Genomic DNA, 18,977 nt, shown 5'->3' with positions numbered 1-18,977 from the left:
GCAGATCCATTTTTCATTTTTTGAGATAATTTCATACTGCTTTCCACAGTGGCTGCACCAATCTGCTTTCCCAAGAACAGTACAAAGGGCTCCCCTTTCTCCACATCCTCACTAGCACTTGTTGTTTGTTGATTTATTCATGATAGCCATTCTGGAAAGTATGACGTGATATCTCATGGTGGTTTCAATTTGCATTTCTCTGATGATTAGGGACATTGAGCATCTTTTCCTATGTCTATTGGCCATCTATATGTCCTTTTTGGAGAAGTGTCTATTCAGGTCCTTTGCCCATTTTTAAATTGGGTTGGTTGTTTTTTGATATTGAGTTTTGTAAGTTCTTCATAAATTTTGGATATTAACCCCTTGTCAGTGAATTGGTGAATATGTTCTCCCATTCTGTGGTTGTCATTTTTATTGTTGATTATTTCATTTGAAGTGCAAAGGAACAATGTTTTAGCTTGATGCAGTCCTATTTGTTTATTTTTTCTTTTGTTTCCCTTGTCTGGGGCAATATATCTGATTTAAAAAATTGCTACATGACGCGGCCACAGGCTTGCAGTGAGCGTGGAATGCTGTGGATGGCTCATCAAAACACGAGAAAAACATACACAAGGACAACCAAGTCCTGTGGGGAAATAGGGACGAAACAGCCACTCTCTCTAGTGGAGAACACCATGGCCACCCTCTCTAATGGAGAGCACCCTGAGCCCCTACCTGAGTAGGCTTTTATTAAGAATACAGACACAGTTTGTGGATTCCAGTCTGGCAGGGAAGATCAAACAAGTAGGTAATTTTCAAACATGCTGACAGAACTCCCGCTGGGATTCTGGGCAGAGAGTTTGTGTTATATCACTTAAAAAGACTACAAGACCTAAAAGACTAGTTTTATTTCCTGCCCATGCCTTCATATTCTAATTCAATAGCATCCTCCAGCAAGCAGATCTCACAGGATCTTGCATATTCTATATCCCAGGCCTGATTACCCTGGGGGTCTGCTGACTCTGGTCTGGACTGCACCGCCCCCGTTATTTCCACAGGCCTGAGTCAGGCAGAGGAGACAAAGGCAGCCAGGAGACTTGGATTTCTCACAACTAAGAACAAGGACTTGGGCTTTGACAAAGCTGAGGGGGCAGGGGTCAATGTTGATCACCCTTTCATTTCCACAGCCCCAAATCTCTTCCCTAAGGCCTCCTCATGATCATGCCTGTCTTAGATGGTTCCCCACCATGGGAAATCTTACCCATCATTGGCTAACTGATCAAGCCTAGGAGGCCAGGCACAGAACAGGCAGCATTCATGCCAGGGAAATAAGCTTTACCTCCTTAGTGGCTCCTGGTCCAGAGGTCTCTCACACAGCCTAAGTTGTGGGGGGTTACAGCTTCCTGAGACCAGTCAGGGCAGGCCCCAACCGCTACAAGCAAGGTCTGAGATTTTACCGTATATGTTTTCTACTAGGATTTTTATTTTTGGGTTCTAACATTTAAGTCTTTGATCCATTTTGAATTTATTTTTGTGTGTGGTGTAAGAAGGTTGTCTAGTATCATTTTACTGTATGTATCTGTCCAATTTTCTTAACACTATTTATTGCATGAACTATCTTTAGCCTATTGTATGTGCTTGCTTCCTCTGCCAAATATTAATAGAAAATAAAATGTGGGTTTATTTCTGGGCTTTCTATTTTTTAAATTTATTTTATTGTTGTTCAATTACAGTTGTCTGTATCTTATCCCCACCCCTCCCCCTGACCCCTTCCAAACCCACCTCTGTCCCTTGCTTCTACCTTCCCCCTTGGTTTTGTCTATGTGTTCTTTATACTACCTCCTGAAACCCTTCTCCCCTCTGTACCCTCCCCCTCACTTCTGACTATTGTTAGATTGTTCTTATTTTCAATCATTCTGGTTATATTTCATTTTCTTTTTTATTTTGTTGATTATGTTCCAGTTAAAGGTGAGATCATATGGTACTTATCCCTCATGCCTGGCTTATTTCACTCAGCATAATACTCTCCAGTCCCATCAATTCTGTCACAAAGGGTATTAGCTCCTTCTTACTCTCTGCTGTGTAGAATTCCATTGCATAAATGTACCATAGTTTTTTGATCCACTCATTCGTTGATGGGCATTAGGTTGCTTCCAGCACTTGGCTATTGTATATTGTGCTGCTATGAACATTGGAGTGCATAGGTCCTTTAGGATTGGTGTTTCAGGGCTCTAAGGGTATAATCCCAGTAGTGGAATTACTGAGTCAAAAGGCAGTTCCATTTTTAGTTTTCTGAGGAAATTCCATACAGTTTTCCATAGTTGCCGTACCAGTCTGCATTCTCACCAACAGGGCACTAGGGTTCCCTTTTCTCCACATCCTCTCCAACACTTGTTGTTTATTGATTTGTTTATGATGGCCATTCTCATTGGTTTCAGGTGGTATCTCATTGTCATTTTAATTTGCATCTCTCTGATGGCAAGTGATGCTGAGCATCTTTTCATATGTCTCTGGGCTTGCTATATGTCCTCCTTGGAGAAGTGTCTGTTCAAGACTTTTGCCCATTTTTAATTGTTTTTTTTCTTCCTGGAGTGGAGTTGTGGGAGTTCTTTATATATATTTGAGATCAAACCCTTGTCTGAGGTATCATTGGCAAATATGTTTTCCTATATAGTTGGTTTTCCTTTCTTTTTAATGTTGTTTTCTTTAGCCATATAGAAGCTTTTTAATGTTATGAGGTCCCCTTTGTTTATTCTTTCCTTTATGTCCCTTGCTTTAGGGAACATACCAGTGAAGATGTTGCTGCATGGAATGTCTAGATTTTCCTGCCTGTTTCCCTCTAGGATTTTTATGGTGTCACAACTTATATTTAGGTCTTTTATCCACCTTGAATTTATTTTTGTGTATGGTGTAAGTTGGTGATCAAGTTTCATTTATTTGCATCTAGCTGTCCAGTTCTCCCAACACCATTTGTTGAAGAGGTTATTTTTCCCCATGTTTTGCTTCTTCCCACTTTGTCAAATATTGATTAACAGTAGAGACTTGGGTTTATTTCTGGGCTCTGTATTCTGTTCCATTGGTCTATTTGGCTGTTTTTATGCCCATACCAGGCTGTTTTGATTACAATGGCCTTGTAATACAGTTTGATATCAGATATTGTGATCCCTCCTACTTTGTTGTTCTTTCTCAAAATTGCTGCAGGTATTTGGGGTTGTTTATGGTTCCATATAAATTTCTGAAATGTTTGTTCTATATCTTTGAAATATGTCATTGGTACTTTAATAGGGATTGCACTGAAACTGTACATGGTTTTGGGTAGTATAAACATTTTGATGATGTTAATTCTTCCAATCCATGAGCATGGTACATGCTTCCATTTGTTTGTGTCTTCCTTAATTTCTTTCTTCAGTTTTGTATAGTTTTCTGAGTACAGATCATTTACCTCCTTAGTTAGGTGTATTCCTAGGTACTTTATTTTTCTTGTTGCTATATCAAATGGGATTTTTTCCTGATTTCTGTTTCTGATGTTTCATTGTTGGTGTACAAAAATGCCTTTGATTTCTCAGTATTGACTTTGTATCCCTCTGTTTTGCCAAATTCATTAAGTCTAATAGTTTTTTGGTGGAGTCTATAGGATTTTTTATGTACACTATCATGTCATCTGCAAACAGTGATAATTTTGTTTCCTCCTTTCCAATTTGGATGCCTTTTATTTCTTTTTCCTGTCTGATTGCTGTGGCTAGGACTTCCAGTACTCTGTTGAATAGGAATAGTGAAAGCCTGCATCCTTGTTTTGTTCCTGACCTTAGTGGGAAAGCTCTAACTTGTTGTCCATTGAGTATGATATTGGCTGTAGGTCTCTCATATATGGCCTTAATTATGTTGAGGAATGCTCCCTCTATTTTCACTTTGCTTACTGTTTTTATCACAAATGGGTACTGTACCTCATCATGTGATTTTTTTTCTGCATCTATTGATATGATTATGTGGTTTTCGTCTTTCATTTTGTTTATGTGGTGTATTATGTTTATTGATTGATTTGTGAATTTTGTAGCATCCTTGCATTCCCGGGATAAATCTCACTTGGTCATGCTGTATGATCTTTTTAACATATTGCTGGATGAAATTTGCCAATATTTTCTTGAGGATTTTAGCATATATGTTCTTCAGTGATATTGGTCTGCAGTTTTCTTTCTTTGTTATGTCTTTATCTGGTTTTGGGATTAGGATGAGGTTGGCTTCATACACAGAGTTTGGTAGTCTTCTGTCTTCTTGAATTTTTAAAAATAATCTGTGGAAGATGGGGGTTAACCCTCCTTTAAATGCTTTGTAAAAAACTGTGAAACCATCTGGTTCAGAGCTTTTATATGTCAGAAGCTTTTTAATTATTATTTCTATAACATCGGATATTATTGGTCTATTCAGGCTTTCTGCTTCGTCTTAACTGAGTTTTAGTAGATTATATTTTTCTAGAAATTTGTCCATTTCACCTAGGTTTTCAGATTTCTTGGCATATAATTCTTTGTACTAGTTTCTCAGAATCTTTTGTATTTCTGTGGTATCAATTGTAATCTCTTGTGTTTCATTTCTGATTGTGTTTATTTGGGTCCTCTCTCTTTTTTTCTTAATGAGCCTGCTTAAAAGCTTGTCCATTTTGTTTATCTTTTCAAAGAACCAGCTCCTGGATTCATTGATCCTTAAAATTGTGCTTTTAGTCTCTATGTCATTGAACTCTGCTCTCTTCTTGTTATTTCCTTCCTTCTACTTGCTGTTTGCTTTCCTTGTTTTTGGTCCTTGTGTTTCTGTAGGTGTAGGGTTAGGTTGTTTATTTGAAATGGTTCTGTCTTTTTTAGGTAGGCCTGTATTTCTATGAACTTCCCTCTCAGGACTGTCTTTGCTGTGTCCCATAAGTTTTGGTTTGTTGTGAGTTCCTTTTCATTTGTTTCTATGAACTTTTTGATTTCTTCCCTAATCTCATCCTTGACACATTTGTTTCTTAATAGTGTGCTATTCAATCTCTATGATTTTGAGTGTTCGGGTTGTTTGTTTGTTTGTTTGTTTGTTTTTTCCCTGAAGTTGACTTCTAGTTTCAGTCCCTCATCCTTGGAGAAAATGCTTGGCATGACTTCAATGTTCTTGAATTTGTTGAGGCTTGTTTTGTATCTTATCATGTGGTCTATCATTAACAATGTTCCATGTGCATTTGAAAATACTGTGTATTTACCTTCTTTGGGATGAAGGGATATATATATGTGTATATGTATATAATATATCATATATCTTATAATATTAATATATATTATATGATATATATTATTCTATATAATATATATAGAATATTTTTATATAAGTAATTCATATATTCATATATTTATATATCTATTTGATATATCATATTTATATATCATATCATAATTATATATCATATATATTAATATTATTAATATATATGATATATATATAATCAGTTAAGTCTTTTTCATTTAGGGTATTGTTCAATGTCACAATATCTTTGTTGACATTTTGTTTGGAAGATCTGTCCATTTTTGACAGTGGGGTGTTAAAATCTCCTACTATAATTGTGTTGCTGTTAATATCTTTCTTGAAGTCCTACGTGATTTTCTCTATGTATTTGTGTGCTCCTATGTTGGGTACATATATATTTACTATGTTTATATCTTCTTGATGGATTCTTTCCTTGAGTATTATGAAGTGACCTTCTGGGTCTCTTTTTGTGTTTTTTTTTTCTTTTTGAAGTCCACTTTGTCCAATATGAGTATTGCTACCCCGGCTTTTTTTCCCTGTACATTTGCTTGGAATATTTGTTTCTAGACCATCACTTTCAGTCTGTGTAGGTCTTTTGTTCTGATGTGGGGCTCCTGTAGGCAAAATATGTGTGGGTCATGTTTTCTTATCCATTCCATTATTCTGTGCCTTTTGATTGAGGCCTTTAATCCATTTATGTTTAAGGTTATTATTGATAGGTACTTATTCATTGCAACTTTTTGTATCTGTGTTCTTCTCTCTTTCACTGTTTTTCTACCTGTTCTTAAAGCAAACCCTTTAGCATCTACTGCAGAAATAATTTGGAGGAGGTATATTCTTTGAGGCTTCTTTTGTCCAGGAAGCTCCTTCTTTGACCTTCCATTTTAATTGAGAACTTTTCTGGATAGAGTAGTCTTGGTTGCAGGTCTCTGGTTTTCATTGATTGGAATATTTCTTGCCATTCTCTTCTGGCTTGGAGTGTTTCCAATGAGAAGTTAGCTGCTAGTCTTATCAGGACTCCCTTTTATGTTACTTCCTGTTTTTCCCTTGCTGTCTTTAAGATTCTCTCTTTATCTTGGAATTTTGCCATTTTAATTATGATGTGTCTTGCAGTGGGACTCTTTTGGTTCCTCTTGATAGAGACTCTCTGTGTTTCCTGGATGTGTGACTTTTTCTGTCATCAAGTTAGGGAAGTTTGCCATCATTACTTTTTCAAATAGGTTTTCTACCCCTTGCTCTTCTTCTTCTCCTTCTGGTATCCCTACTATACAGATATTATTACATTTCATGTTGTCTTGCATTTCTCTTAATCCATCTTTGTTCTTCCTGAGCCTCTTTTCCTTTTCTTGCTCTTTCTGGGTGTTTCTTTCTACTTGGTCTTCTAGCTTGCTGATCTGACCTTCTGCTTCATCAATCCTGCTTTTTATTCCTTCTACTGTGTTCTTCAGTTCAGAAATTGTATTCTTCATTTCCTCTTGGCTCTTGTTAATAGTTTCTATTTCCTTTTTCATGTTGATGTAGTTTGCAGAGAGTTCATTGTAGTTTCCTTTTAGTTTTTGGTAACTCCCTGTGAGGTAATTGAGCTTCCTGACGATCATTGCTTTGAATTCAATATGTGATAGTTGAATTGCCTCTATTTCATTTAGCATTCTTTCTGAGGTTTCCTCCTTTCCTTTCATTTGGGAATTGTTCCTTTGTCTTCCCATTGTTTGTGAGACTCTTCTCATTAGCTTCAGCTTCTTAAGTTTATCTGTTCTGACTCCCTGGGTTTATGGTGTGATCTTCTGTGGTAGAATACTTGTGAGATTCAATGGTGCCATCTCCTTGATCTCCCAACCTAATTGGTCTTGGGGAGACATTTATGTTGGCTCTGCATTTGTTTTTGGGTTTTGATTGTTGTTTGGTCTTTCTTTGGTGGGTCCTTCCCACCAGCTGCTTAAGTGAGGGTCACTCTGCCCACCACCTCTTGTATTTTGTTGTGCTGGTTTGGGCAGTTTGCATTGAAGCTGGTTCTTCCATGTGTACAATATTTTGAGGGTTCTCTCTTGCTCTTGTTCAGTTGTTTGTTCTGAGTAATTTCTCCATCTTTTAGCTGTATTTCCAGATATGTCCTGGGTTGAGTTAGTGTGTCTTCTACTCCCTCCTTCACCTTCTTCTGTTTTTATCTGTTGGTGGTTCCTTTGTTAGTGGGTTTCGTCTTCCAACAGGTATCCTGGTGTTCACAGCTTCCACCTACTCTTTTTTGTGATCAGTTGGAGGGGGGAAGCGAAATGGTTTAAGACATCAAGAGTGTATTTTATGATACTTACAGTATCAACCCATAGAGAAGAGGTAGGAGATCCTTTGCATATGTATAGTGTTAACCATGATATTACTCCCAACTAGGCCCTTTTTAGAAAGGGTGGAAAGAAGGTAAGAGTCTTGTTGGGGAGTGAAGGATTGTGATTTGGATCTAGAAAACAGTGAGGTTGTGGGAGATCAGATTCTGAGGTAAAGTGAGAATCAAGGATAGAAAATAGGTGTAGCGTGTGAGAGTATAGAGCTAACCAGAACAGTAATAGAGTTCAAGAAACCGTGAAGTGGGCCAAGATCTGTGAGGGGTGCTGTGTAGTATTTACAATTGTATGGAACAGCTATTATTTACAGTAATAATGGAGCAACAATTATATGACAGAATCTATGTGATCTTGATAACAAGAATAGGGAGTATAAAATCTAGAGTAATGCACTAATGGAACACAAGTGAAGTGAAAGATGGTAAATTAAAAATACACTGAACAAGGGAAAGGGAAAACAAGGGAAACCAGTCAAACAATTTAACCAGCCAAATGAAGAAGACTAATAAGAAAGAAGAGAAATACAAAAATACTAATAAAATAGATGTAAGAACAATGAAAAATAATAATACAAATATGCAATAACTTGCAGGTTCTCTGTAGTAGCAAAGTGTATTTTGTCTCACTGTGTCAGTTGTTGGGATGACCCCTCTTTAGGTTCAACTGTGGTCTTTTTACAGTTCCAGGTTTTTTGTCTCACTTGTGGGAATTAAAAAAAAAAAGAAGGAAGGAAGGAAAAAGAGATATAATGGGAAAGGAAGAAGGAATAAAACAAGAAAGAAGGAAAGAGAGAAAAAGGAGTTAAAATATATAAAAAAATAAACAATTAAAAAAAAAAGCCTATTGCTGACTTCAAACTGGCCAAACCCGTTTTGCTGGTTTTCCTGGATGCAGCAGGCTGAGGGATGACTGGTTTCACTTTTCTTCTTTTCTGATCTGCACTCAGTCAGCCACCAGCCCACTTCCCCAGTTCTCTGGTCCAGTAGCCCCCACAGCTCCAGGCTCTCACTCTCTCCAGAGCTATGGGTGTGAATGCCTGGTGCCTCTCCCTGGGGCTTTGGGTGTGGGCTCATGGGCCTTTGGCAGCTCACACTCCTCCAGAGGCTTTGGGTGTGGGCACTGGGCCTTCCATAGAGCACACTCTTCCCAGGCCTACAGGAGTGTTCCCAAGGCCTTCTGTACCACCTCAGGAGCACCACAAGGCTGGGTGGGGTGAAGGCTGGAGTGGCTGAGGCAGGAGAATTCCCCAAACAGCTGCAAAGTGTCTATTTTTTCACTTTTTTTTTGAGAAATTCCTCCTGCTCAAGCCTGCCACTCCATATAGAGGTCTGGCCTCTCACACAGCCCAATTCTCCAACCAGACTGGGGACTATCCAGGTCAGGGCCCTTCACGTCCCAACTCTGAACTCACCCCAGCCGGCCTCCACAGACTCCATGGGTATTCATAGTCCCTGTGGGTTTGCCACCTAGTTCTTATTTCCCTCTCTGTGACTTCTAGCAACCAGGTCTTTCCTGGTGCTGCTCAAATCTTGTTTGGCAGGGGAGGGAGCCATTGACCCAGCTGTTCCCAAGAACCCTGTGGCAGGCCCAGTGGGAGCCAGCCCTGATGCTGCCACTGTCCTGGTCCCCACACTGGTCTCAGGGACCTTATTGTCTGGAAGCACTCTCCTTACCATATGATTTTTCAATGTCATCTACAATTTTTGGTCTCCTATTTTCATATACGCTGGGGTACTGTTAGCTGTTTGCTCTGTTCCTCTGTAGATTGGCTAGGTTTTTCTCCCATGTATAAGGAGAAGTGAAATCCTCTCCCACCTACCTCACTGCCATCTTCTGGGCTCTCTATTCTGTTCCATTGATCTATGTGTCCATTTTTATGCCAGTGCCAGACTCTTGATTACTGTGTCTTTATAGAATCATTTTATATTTATGTTTATGCATTTATGTTTACACTGTTTATGTCTTTTTGATGGATTCTTCCCTTGAGTATGATGAAGTGACCTTCTGTGTCTCTTTTTACAGCCCGTGATTTGAAGTCCATTTTATCTGATATGAGTATTGCTACCCCAGCTTTTCTTCCTGCCCATTTGCTTGGAATATTTTTTTCCAACCCTTCACTTTTAATCTGTGTAGGCCTTTTGTTCTGATGTGGGTCTAGCCTATATTCTATAGCTTGATTTGTCAACCCTTTTGAAAATACCAAATTTTCTTTATTTATGTTGTTTTATTGTATCTTGCTATATGATAGTGTCAATCTATCAGCTTTGTTTTTCTTTAGGATTGTCTTGACTTTCCTTGGTTCTTTGCACTGCTTTACAAATTTTAGTGTCCATCTGTCATTTTCCACTAAAACAAAAAGAAGTAGAAGAAAATTATGAAGAGATTTGATTTATTAGACTGTATCCATCAGTCATTTTTGAGATAACTGACATTTTTATAATATTGAGTCTTCCAGTCCATAAACTTAACAAATACCAATATTTTTTTCTGCTTCAACTTTTTTAAAGTAATATTTTGTAGTTTCCTATCTAGAAGTCTTATTGCATTAAGTCCTAGGTTTTGTATGGTATTGTAAATAGTATCTTTAATTTTTTTAACCTTTACCCGAGGATATATTTGTTGATTTTACAGAGGGAGGAAGGGAGAGAGAGGGAGAGAAACATTGACTTGAGAGAGAAGCATTGATTGGTTGCCACCTGTACATGCCCTAACTGGGGACCAAACCTAGGTATATGCCCTGACCAGGAATCAAACTCATAACCCTCTGGTGTAAGGGGACAATGTTCCAACAACTTAACCACCTGTGGTATCTTTTTGAAATTTTAATTTAAAATAGTTTGTTGATAGTATAGTGAAATAAAATTGATTTTTGCACATTGACTTTACCAGAGTTTTACAAAAATCAGTAATTATAATACTTATCTGTAGATTCCTTGGTCTTTCTACATACGTATTCATGTAGCCAGTACTTTTTTTTTTATGAATATGTGTTTGTATCTGTATGTAATAGAAAAGTTTGGTGGAAGACTGTAGCAATGGAATGCCTCACATGTGAATACAATTCCATCTATTATTTGTGGTTTCCAATCAGGATCTACTCTGTTCTTTCCCCTGTTCCAGGTCTTATTTGTCTACATCTGCTACCTGTAAATGTACTCAGAAATGCATTACCACTGACACCACTTATAGTGTCAAGTATGTCTGTTTCTAGATACTTCTAAAATACCTAATTTTGGTGGTATCCTGTAAAGAGACAAAAGAAAGGATCTTCCTACTTCGTGTTACATTGTGTTGTATGTGTTATAAATCTGATTTTTCTGTGTCCAGAATTTGACACTTTCTTGAATGCTCCCTGCAGGTTCTAACTTTCTCATCCATCTCTAACCACAAGATGTCACTCAGTCCACAGGGTTGGGGCAACATATTGTTTCATCACCTCTATCCTCTTCATCTCTTCTAGTTCCTCTCCATAGATCTAACAATAAGAACAGCCAACCTTTCATAGTTTATGTTGGAGGCAAATAGATACTGGTATGTGGAGGGTGGAAAATGTACAGAGAAATCATTGCACTGTTTGCAGCCAACTTAAATTTTCATTATAATTTCATAATCATAAACTCTTTGGGGTCTCTTGATTTAATTGAGCTTTCTTAGAGTGGTATGAGAGGTGGGGTTGTGGGAAAAAATAAACATAAACTAGGATAATAGAAGGGGACTATTTAAAGTGTAACTGTGAATAGACTAAAGAGGCTGGGACCCTTCCAGCATAATAACTCATAGGAGTTAGGTTCAAATGCCAGACTAATGGGGGTAGATTTCCTTCATCTCACCCTTTATCCACATGAATTTAAAGTCCTTTGAATCTCTCATAAAATAACTGGATACACATGGCAAACAACCTGGGTCAAAGACTGAATCATACAAAATGTAGGACCTCAGAAAAGGAAAGCAGAGAATTTTAAGAGCACGAGTGGCTTGTAGAGGAATGAGGGAAGAGATAGTGACTCCAAAGAGAGAAGAGGTTCCCTAGAAAGAAGGTGACTACATATAGGTTCCATGAAGTAAGACAAAGGTTCAGCACACCTGTAGTGGAGCAGGCAGAATGAGATATATAGGATGAAATAGCTACTTACATTTCTCCCACAAGGTGAACCCTCTCCTGCACATTCTTCTGGATTCTGGGCATGTGGCTGATTGGCTAATGGTAAGATTTATTTCTTCAGCAATGCATTTTATCCTGCTCCATTTGGGTATTTGGGACACAGTAAGGAGGCTACACATATAAACTCCAAGAGTATTTAACTTTAAATGACTTCTAGGCAAGTTTCTGTCTTAGCAACATTTGTTATTGAATGCAGAGAGTAGGTTTCACATTTGACTCTCATGCCCCTAACCATCTTTAACCCTGAACTAGATTCCCTGTGTACAGTTCCTTCCTTCTACACATGGCCAATGGCATCATGTAAAATTCTAAAACCATTAAGAACAACATTCTTGAGTTGTAATCAGTTATTTCCACTGCCTTGCACAGGGTATAATGTAATATATCATTAACCTGTACTCATTTCTGCTATTATTTAAGCAAAATATTTATTTCTACAGACATAGAATATATAGTTTTTCCTATCATATATACTTCCTTTGATCAGTGATTTATGCTTGAATTTTGTCCATTGTCTTTTACTCCAAGCGTGACTCTTAGTTGGAACATTGACAAGTTGCCATGACCATAGAGTTAATCCCCACCATAGATCCAGTCTCTGGAAGTAGCCCCAAGCATTTGGCTATTTCTCACTCAAAAAAGTGTCATGTACTTTGGGAGCTACAGATAGTCCTGACCTCTTCATTGGAGATAGTTTGAATTTAGCTGTGGAAGTTTAAGTGTAAAACTAATTAATGATAAAAATATATTATAAAAGCTTTATATGGAAATAAATATTTTGATATTTGTTTTCTGTAAGTTTGCAGCAGACTATGTTAGTTTCCTACCTAACAACCACTATTTCAATCCCTTGCTGGCATAGATACTTTCAATTATATACAGATCAAAATATCAGATCCTCACTTTTTCTAGCATCTTTTGCAGATAAACAATGAACATGTAATTCAACTTTATGAGGTTTTAGTAAATATTATTTACTCATATAAAATCATTCTTTGGAGAAAACACCTTTCTTCTTTGTTGAAAGTAGTTATATATATATATATATATATATATATATAATGGATGGAACTGCTGTAACAATCTTGCAACATTTGAAGGAAGATATCTCTGATATGCTGAGGATGACAAAGTTTAAAGAAGAACACGTGAATCCCTGATGAATCCATTGAACTACTGCACCAACCTAAAAACCCTCATATATTTGTACTTTTTACTATGTGATATAATAAATGTATTTGCTGCTTAATCCACTTTTGATTGGGCACTATGTTAGTTACATTTTTTAAATTTTTAAAGATTTTATTTATTTACTTTTTAGAGAGAGGGGAAGAGAAGGAGAAACAGAGGGAGAGAAACATCAATGTGTGGTTGCTTCTTACGTGCCCCCTTCTGGGGACCTGGCCCACCCCCCAGGCATGTGCCCTGGCTGGGAATCAAACAGCTGACCTTCAGGTTTGCAGGCCAGTGCTCAATCCACTGAGCCATACCAGCCAGGGCATATTGGTTCTTATTATGAGCTGAATTGCACCCCCCTAAAATTTATATATTAAAGTCCTAAACCTTAGTACCTTGAAATGTGGCTGAATTTGTAGATATGGCCTTTTAAAGGGTAGTTAAGTTAAGATGAGGTCTTTAGTGCGAGCCTTAATTCAATACAATGTGTGTCCTTATAAGAGGAAATTTTGACCCTGACTCGTATAGAAGAAATACTGTGTAAAGACGCAAGAAGAAGATGGCTATCAAGTAGTTAAGGAAAGAGGCCTCAGGACAAAAAAAACAAAACTTGCTGACACTTTGATCTGGGACTTCTAGCCTTCAGTACTGTGAGAAAATAAATCTCTGTTGTTTCAGTCACCCAGTTTGTGGTACTCGAGTATAGCAGCTCTAGAAAACTAGTGCATTGCCCTCTAAAACATCCTGAAAGATAGTTATTAGTTTATAAGATTGGTACTTTAAAACTAAAAACAACTTGACCAAAAGCTGCTACAGATTTTTTGAGACATTTTTTTAAAAAGTTAATGTAAAAACAAAAACAAACAAAAGACCCCATGTTAGGTTTCTGGCCAGATTTACCCTTCAACCATAAAGGACTATAGAACAAAACAAAACATGTAAAAGAATGATTTTCAGCCATTGAACAATAATCAGGGCAATACATTTGTCTCCAAAAGAAAGAAAGAAAAAGAAAGATAAGCCCTACAATTGCCCCCAGATACTGCCTAGTAGTATCCCTGAGTTGAGAATACAGATAATTCAAGGAGGCCAAGACACCTAGAATTTGCAAAGCAGAGTACTGGAGATTAGAGAGTTGGTGGGGGGTGGAGAGAATATAAGAGAGAGGAAAGAGAGGGAGCACTCTGGAGATCCGCAGGTTTCCTTTAAATCTTTAGTAGATTACTGATTAGTACATTCTTGCAAGGAAACCACCTGAGGTTAGAGGGATGGAAAAAATAAGAAGAGCAATCCTAGGAGCTCACACAGGGTGGGGAATAGTGTGTGTTCCCTGAAGCCAGAGTGGAAAATTCCCTAATTCGAGGGCATCAGGTTTAGCACCCGCAAAGGTATTACCTCTGTAACAGGGAAAAACTAGTTCTAAACTAAAAGCTGTTCTTATTCTACCCAACAAAGTTTAAAAGTGAGCTTCAAAAGGATCAAATAACTCAAGTAATTTAACATCAACCTAGGCAATGCTCAAAAATATTAAAGAAATTTTAAAAAATCAGCACCCATCAACAATATTCACAATGACTGACATCTGATAAGAAATTATCATGAAAAGAAGCATAAAAGTACAACCAATAATGAGGATAAAAATGAATAAATTTTAAGGAAAACTAAACATATGATAGAATTACTAGACACACATGAAAACAACTTCAAAAAAGGTAGAAGAAAGCATGACTGTTAAGAGACATACAATATACAAAGTATGTTTTTCCAAAAATAATGAATTTCTGAGGTGAAAATACCCTAAATAGGATCAATAGATAATATATTGCAGATGAGATTAGTAAACTTGAAAATATAAGAATGGAAAAAAATAATGAAATGGAAAAAAGATTTAAAAATTTAAAGAGCATCAGTAAGTTCTGTGGGGCAACTTAAAGTAGGCTGTTCTATGTGTAATTAGAGTTCAACAAGGGGACAGAAAATGACAGAGGAAATGACAGAAACTATATAAGATCTACAAATATTTGAGGAAATGACAGAAACTATATAAGATCTACAAATCCACAAATCCTAAAATATCAATGAATCTCAAGCACAAAAAATATGAAGAAAAACAAACTAAGGAATATGTTAAACTCTTAAAACCAAGGATAAAGAGAAACTCTTTTTTATCATTTTTTAAATTTTAATCATTGTTCAAGTACAGTTTTCTCCCTTTTACTCCCATTCCAGCCCACTCACCCAACCTTCCCCACCTCCCTCCCATTACCACCCTCCCCCTAGTTTTTGTCCATGTGTCCTTTAAATTTGTTCCTGTAAACCCTTCCCTTTCTCCCCTGAAATTCCCTGTTCTCTCCCCTCTGGTCACTGTCAGCCTGTCCTCTATTTCAGTGTCTTTGGTTATATTTTGCTTGTTTCTTTGTTTTGTTATTTAGGTTCCTGTTAAAGGTGAGATCATATGGTATTTGTCTTTCACTGCCTGGCTTATTTCGCTTAGCATGTTACTTTCCAGCTCCATCCAAGCTGTTGCAAAGGGTAGGAGATCCTTCTGAAGCATCCAGAAAACACATTACATCCAGAGATACATTCCTTACAGAGAAGAAAAGATGAGGATAACAGTAAATTTCTCATTGAAAGTAATGCAAGCTAGAAGAAGGAGGAGCAACATATTTAAAGTGCTGAGAGAAATACACTGCCAATTTAAAATTCTATGTCCATGTAAAATATCCTTTAGCTTCTGCATTACTGTTATTTTCTCATTTGTTCTTGAAGGACAGTTTTGTTGGATATAGAATTCTTCAATGACAGTTTTTTTTTTTTCTAGCACATTAAATGTATTCCTACTGCTGCGTGGTCTCTGTGGTCACTGATGAAAAATCACTATTAATGTTATTGAGGATTCTTATATGTGAAAATCTGCTTCTCTCTTTCTCCTGTCAAGATTTTCTTGCTGCTTTCAAGATTCACTCTTTGTTATAGGGTTGCTGCAATTTCACTATAATAAGTCTTGGATTGGATCTCCTTGAGTTTTGTTGCTGTGAGTTTGCTGAGTTTCTTGGATGTGTAGATTCCCGTTTTCCATCAAATTTGGGGAGTTTTTGGCTGCCATTATTTTTCCAAATATTCTGCCTCCTTTTCACTTTATTGTCCTTCGGGGACTTCCATAGTTGCTTATTTTGTCATACTAGATGATATGTATAGGTTTCTTAGGTATTGTTCATTTCTTCATCCCTTCTGTTTTTCATACTGTATGATTTTAGTTATCCTATTTTAAGTTCATTGATTCTTTCTTTTCCCTGTTCAAATCTCTTGTTTTATTCTTCTAGTGAAATTTTCATTTCACTTATTGTATTTTCAAACTGTGGAATCCATTTATTTTCTACTTGCTATCTCTTTATTAATATATTCATTGTCTTCATACCAAAATAGTTGAATATCACATCACATATCTGGCACAGGAGTTGTGTAGAGAACACATACAATGTTCAAAATTTAATAGGAAGGTGATCAAAATTAAAATCAACATTTCTAATTCATGCTGATAGTGTGCATCCTTGATGTGATGTGAAAAGTTGATTGTGGTGGACACAGGACTTGAACACATTTATCTAAACTGGTAGAATTCACAATGAAAAGAGTGAATTTTACTGTATATAAAAGCTAGAACATGGAAAAATATACTGTTATGAAATGAAAATACAAGCCACTATCTGAAAAAATAATTGGAAACTGTATTTCCATCAAATGAATCATTGAGAGAATACATAAAGAATTCTTTTCTTGTTATGATTTTTTTATTAATGTTCAAATACAGTTGTCTTCACTTTCCCACCACCACTTTCTCCCGCCCCACCTGCCCTCACCTCCCACCCTCAATCGTACCTCCATTTGGCTTTTTCCATGGGTCCTTCCTACATGTTCATTGATGATCCTTTCCCTTCTTTCCCCCATTATTTTCCTCCCCCTTCCCTTCTGGTTACTGTTAGTTTGTTCTTAATTTCAATGTCTCTGGTTATATTTTGTTTGCTTGTTTGTTTTGTTAATTAGGTTCCACTTATAGGTGAGATCATATGGTATTTGTCTTTCACTACCTCGCTTCTTTCACTTAGTATAATACTCTCCAGTTCCATACACACTATTGTGAAGAGTAGGAGCTCCTTCTTTCATTCTGCTGTGTAGTATTCCATCGTGTAAATGTACCATAGTTTTTTGATCCACTCATTTACTGATGGGCACTTAAGTTCCTTCCAATACTTTGCTATTGTAAATTGTGCTGCTATGAACATTGGGGTGCATAGGTTCTTTTGAATTGGTGTTTCAAAATTATTAGGATATAATCCCAGCAGTGGAATTGCTGTGTCAAAAGGCAGTTCCATTTTTAATTTTCTGATATATAAGTATATATGATATAGCAGATATACCCCACCCCCAAGCAACACAGGTATACTGATGGCAGCAGTAGAGGTTAGCTTTGGAATTTCACAGAACTTATGTACTTATATATCATATTTGTATGTAAATATATATTAAATATATACACAAATTTATATATGTGTAATTTATATATATAAAGTATGTGTATAATATACATATATTTATATATGAATTTATATATGTGTATAATATATGTATATGTTGTGTACATATAAATATATGTATATATTTATATTTGTGTATATACATGTTTATATTACTCACATACATATATACTTATGTATGTATGTATACATACATTATACTTATGTAAGATATATATCTATCTATAAGATAGATATTATATATTATATATAAGATCTATATATCTTATATATAAGATATATATTATATTATATATTATACATTATATTATATATAATAAGTTTAAATATAATTAAATATATATGATATGTATAATATACAATAAATATATAAATATATAGCATGTATTAAATATATAATATATATAATAAATAAGAATATTATATATTACATATTAAAATATATAAGATATATATCTTATATATTTATATAAATATATACTTATATAATATATATATTTATATAAGATATATATATTTATATATCCCTAGCAGACAACCCCACCCCCAAGCAACACAGATATACTGATGGCAGCAGTGGAGGTTAGCTTTGGAATTTCACAGAACTAAAAACCTTGTGATGTAGCACCTACTGGAAAATAATAGAAAGACCTCTTTGTAGTAATATGCAAGGCAGCTGTCATTAATAATAGATGCCTAGGCAGAGAAGGACCCTATTAAATATCATGAATAACCAAAGTAGTGTGGCAGCTCAGAAAGAAAATGAAAAACCTCCAAAAAGCAAACTAGGACACATGGAAATATATGATATAAATGACAGAGAGTTCAAGATTTCAGTTCTAAAAATACTCAGTGAGATGCAAGAAAATGCAATCAATTTAAGGAGCTTAGAAAACAACTTAACAAACAAAACAAGTATTTCACCCAAGATACTGAAATTTTAAAAAAGAACTGAACAGAAATCTTGCAGAAATAAAGAATGAAGTAATAAGCATAGGAAATAGAGTAAACCAAATGGAGGAAAGGATCAGTGATATTGAAGATAGCAGTCTAGAAATGACTTGGGAGGAAGAAAAAGAGATCTAGGCATAAAAAATGAAATACTTCTATGAGAACTATCTAACTCCATCATAAAAAAGCAATATAAGAACAATAGGCATACAAGAAGAGAGGGAGAGGGGAATAGAGAACCTATTCAAACATATAGTTGATGAGGACTTCCCAAACCTATGGAAAAAACTAGATCCTCAAATCCAAGAAGCAAACAGAACACCTAGTTACCTCATTCCAAAAAGGCCTTCTCCTGATGTGATCACGGTCAGCAGTGACCGCGGAACACTGTGGATGGCTCATCAACACCTGAGAAAAACATACACAGAGACAACCAGGTCCTGTGGGAAAGTAGGAACGGATTGGCCCCTCTCTCTGGTGGGGAGAGCATGCCGTTCCCCATCTGGAGAGGCTTTTTATTGGTTTTGTTTGCATAAGACTTGAGGTAAAGTTCATTACTCATTGCTAGAAAGT

Source organism: Phyllostomus hastatus, unplaced genomic scaffold (genome assembly GCF_019186645.2).
Source record: "Phyllostomus hastatus isolate PE091 unplaced genomic scaffold, TTU_PhHast_1.1 phas_scaffold_28, whole genome shotgun sequence".
Lineage (NCBI taxonomy): Eukaryota > Metazoa > Chordata > Mammalia > Chiroptera > Phyllostomidae > Phyllostomus > Phyllostomus hastatus.
Note: the sequence above shows the minus strand (reverse complement) of the source record.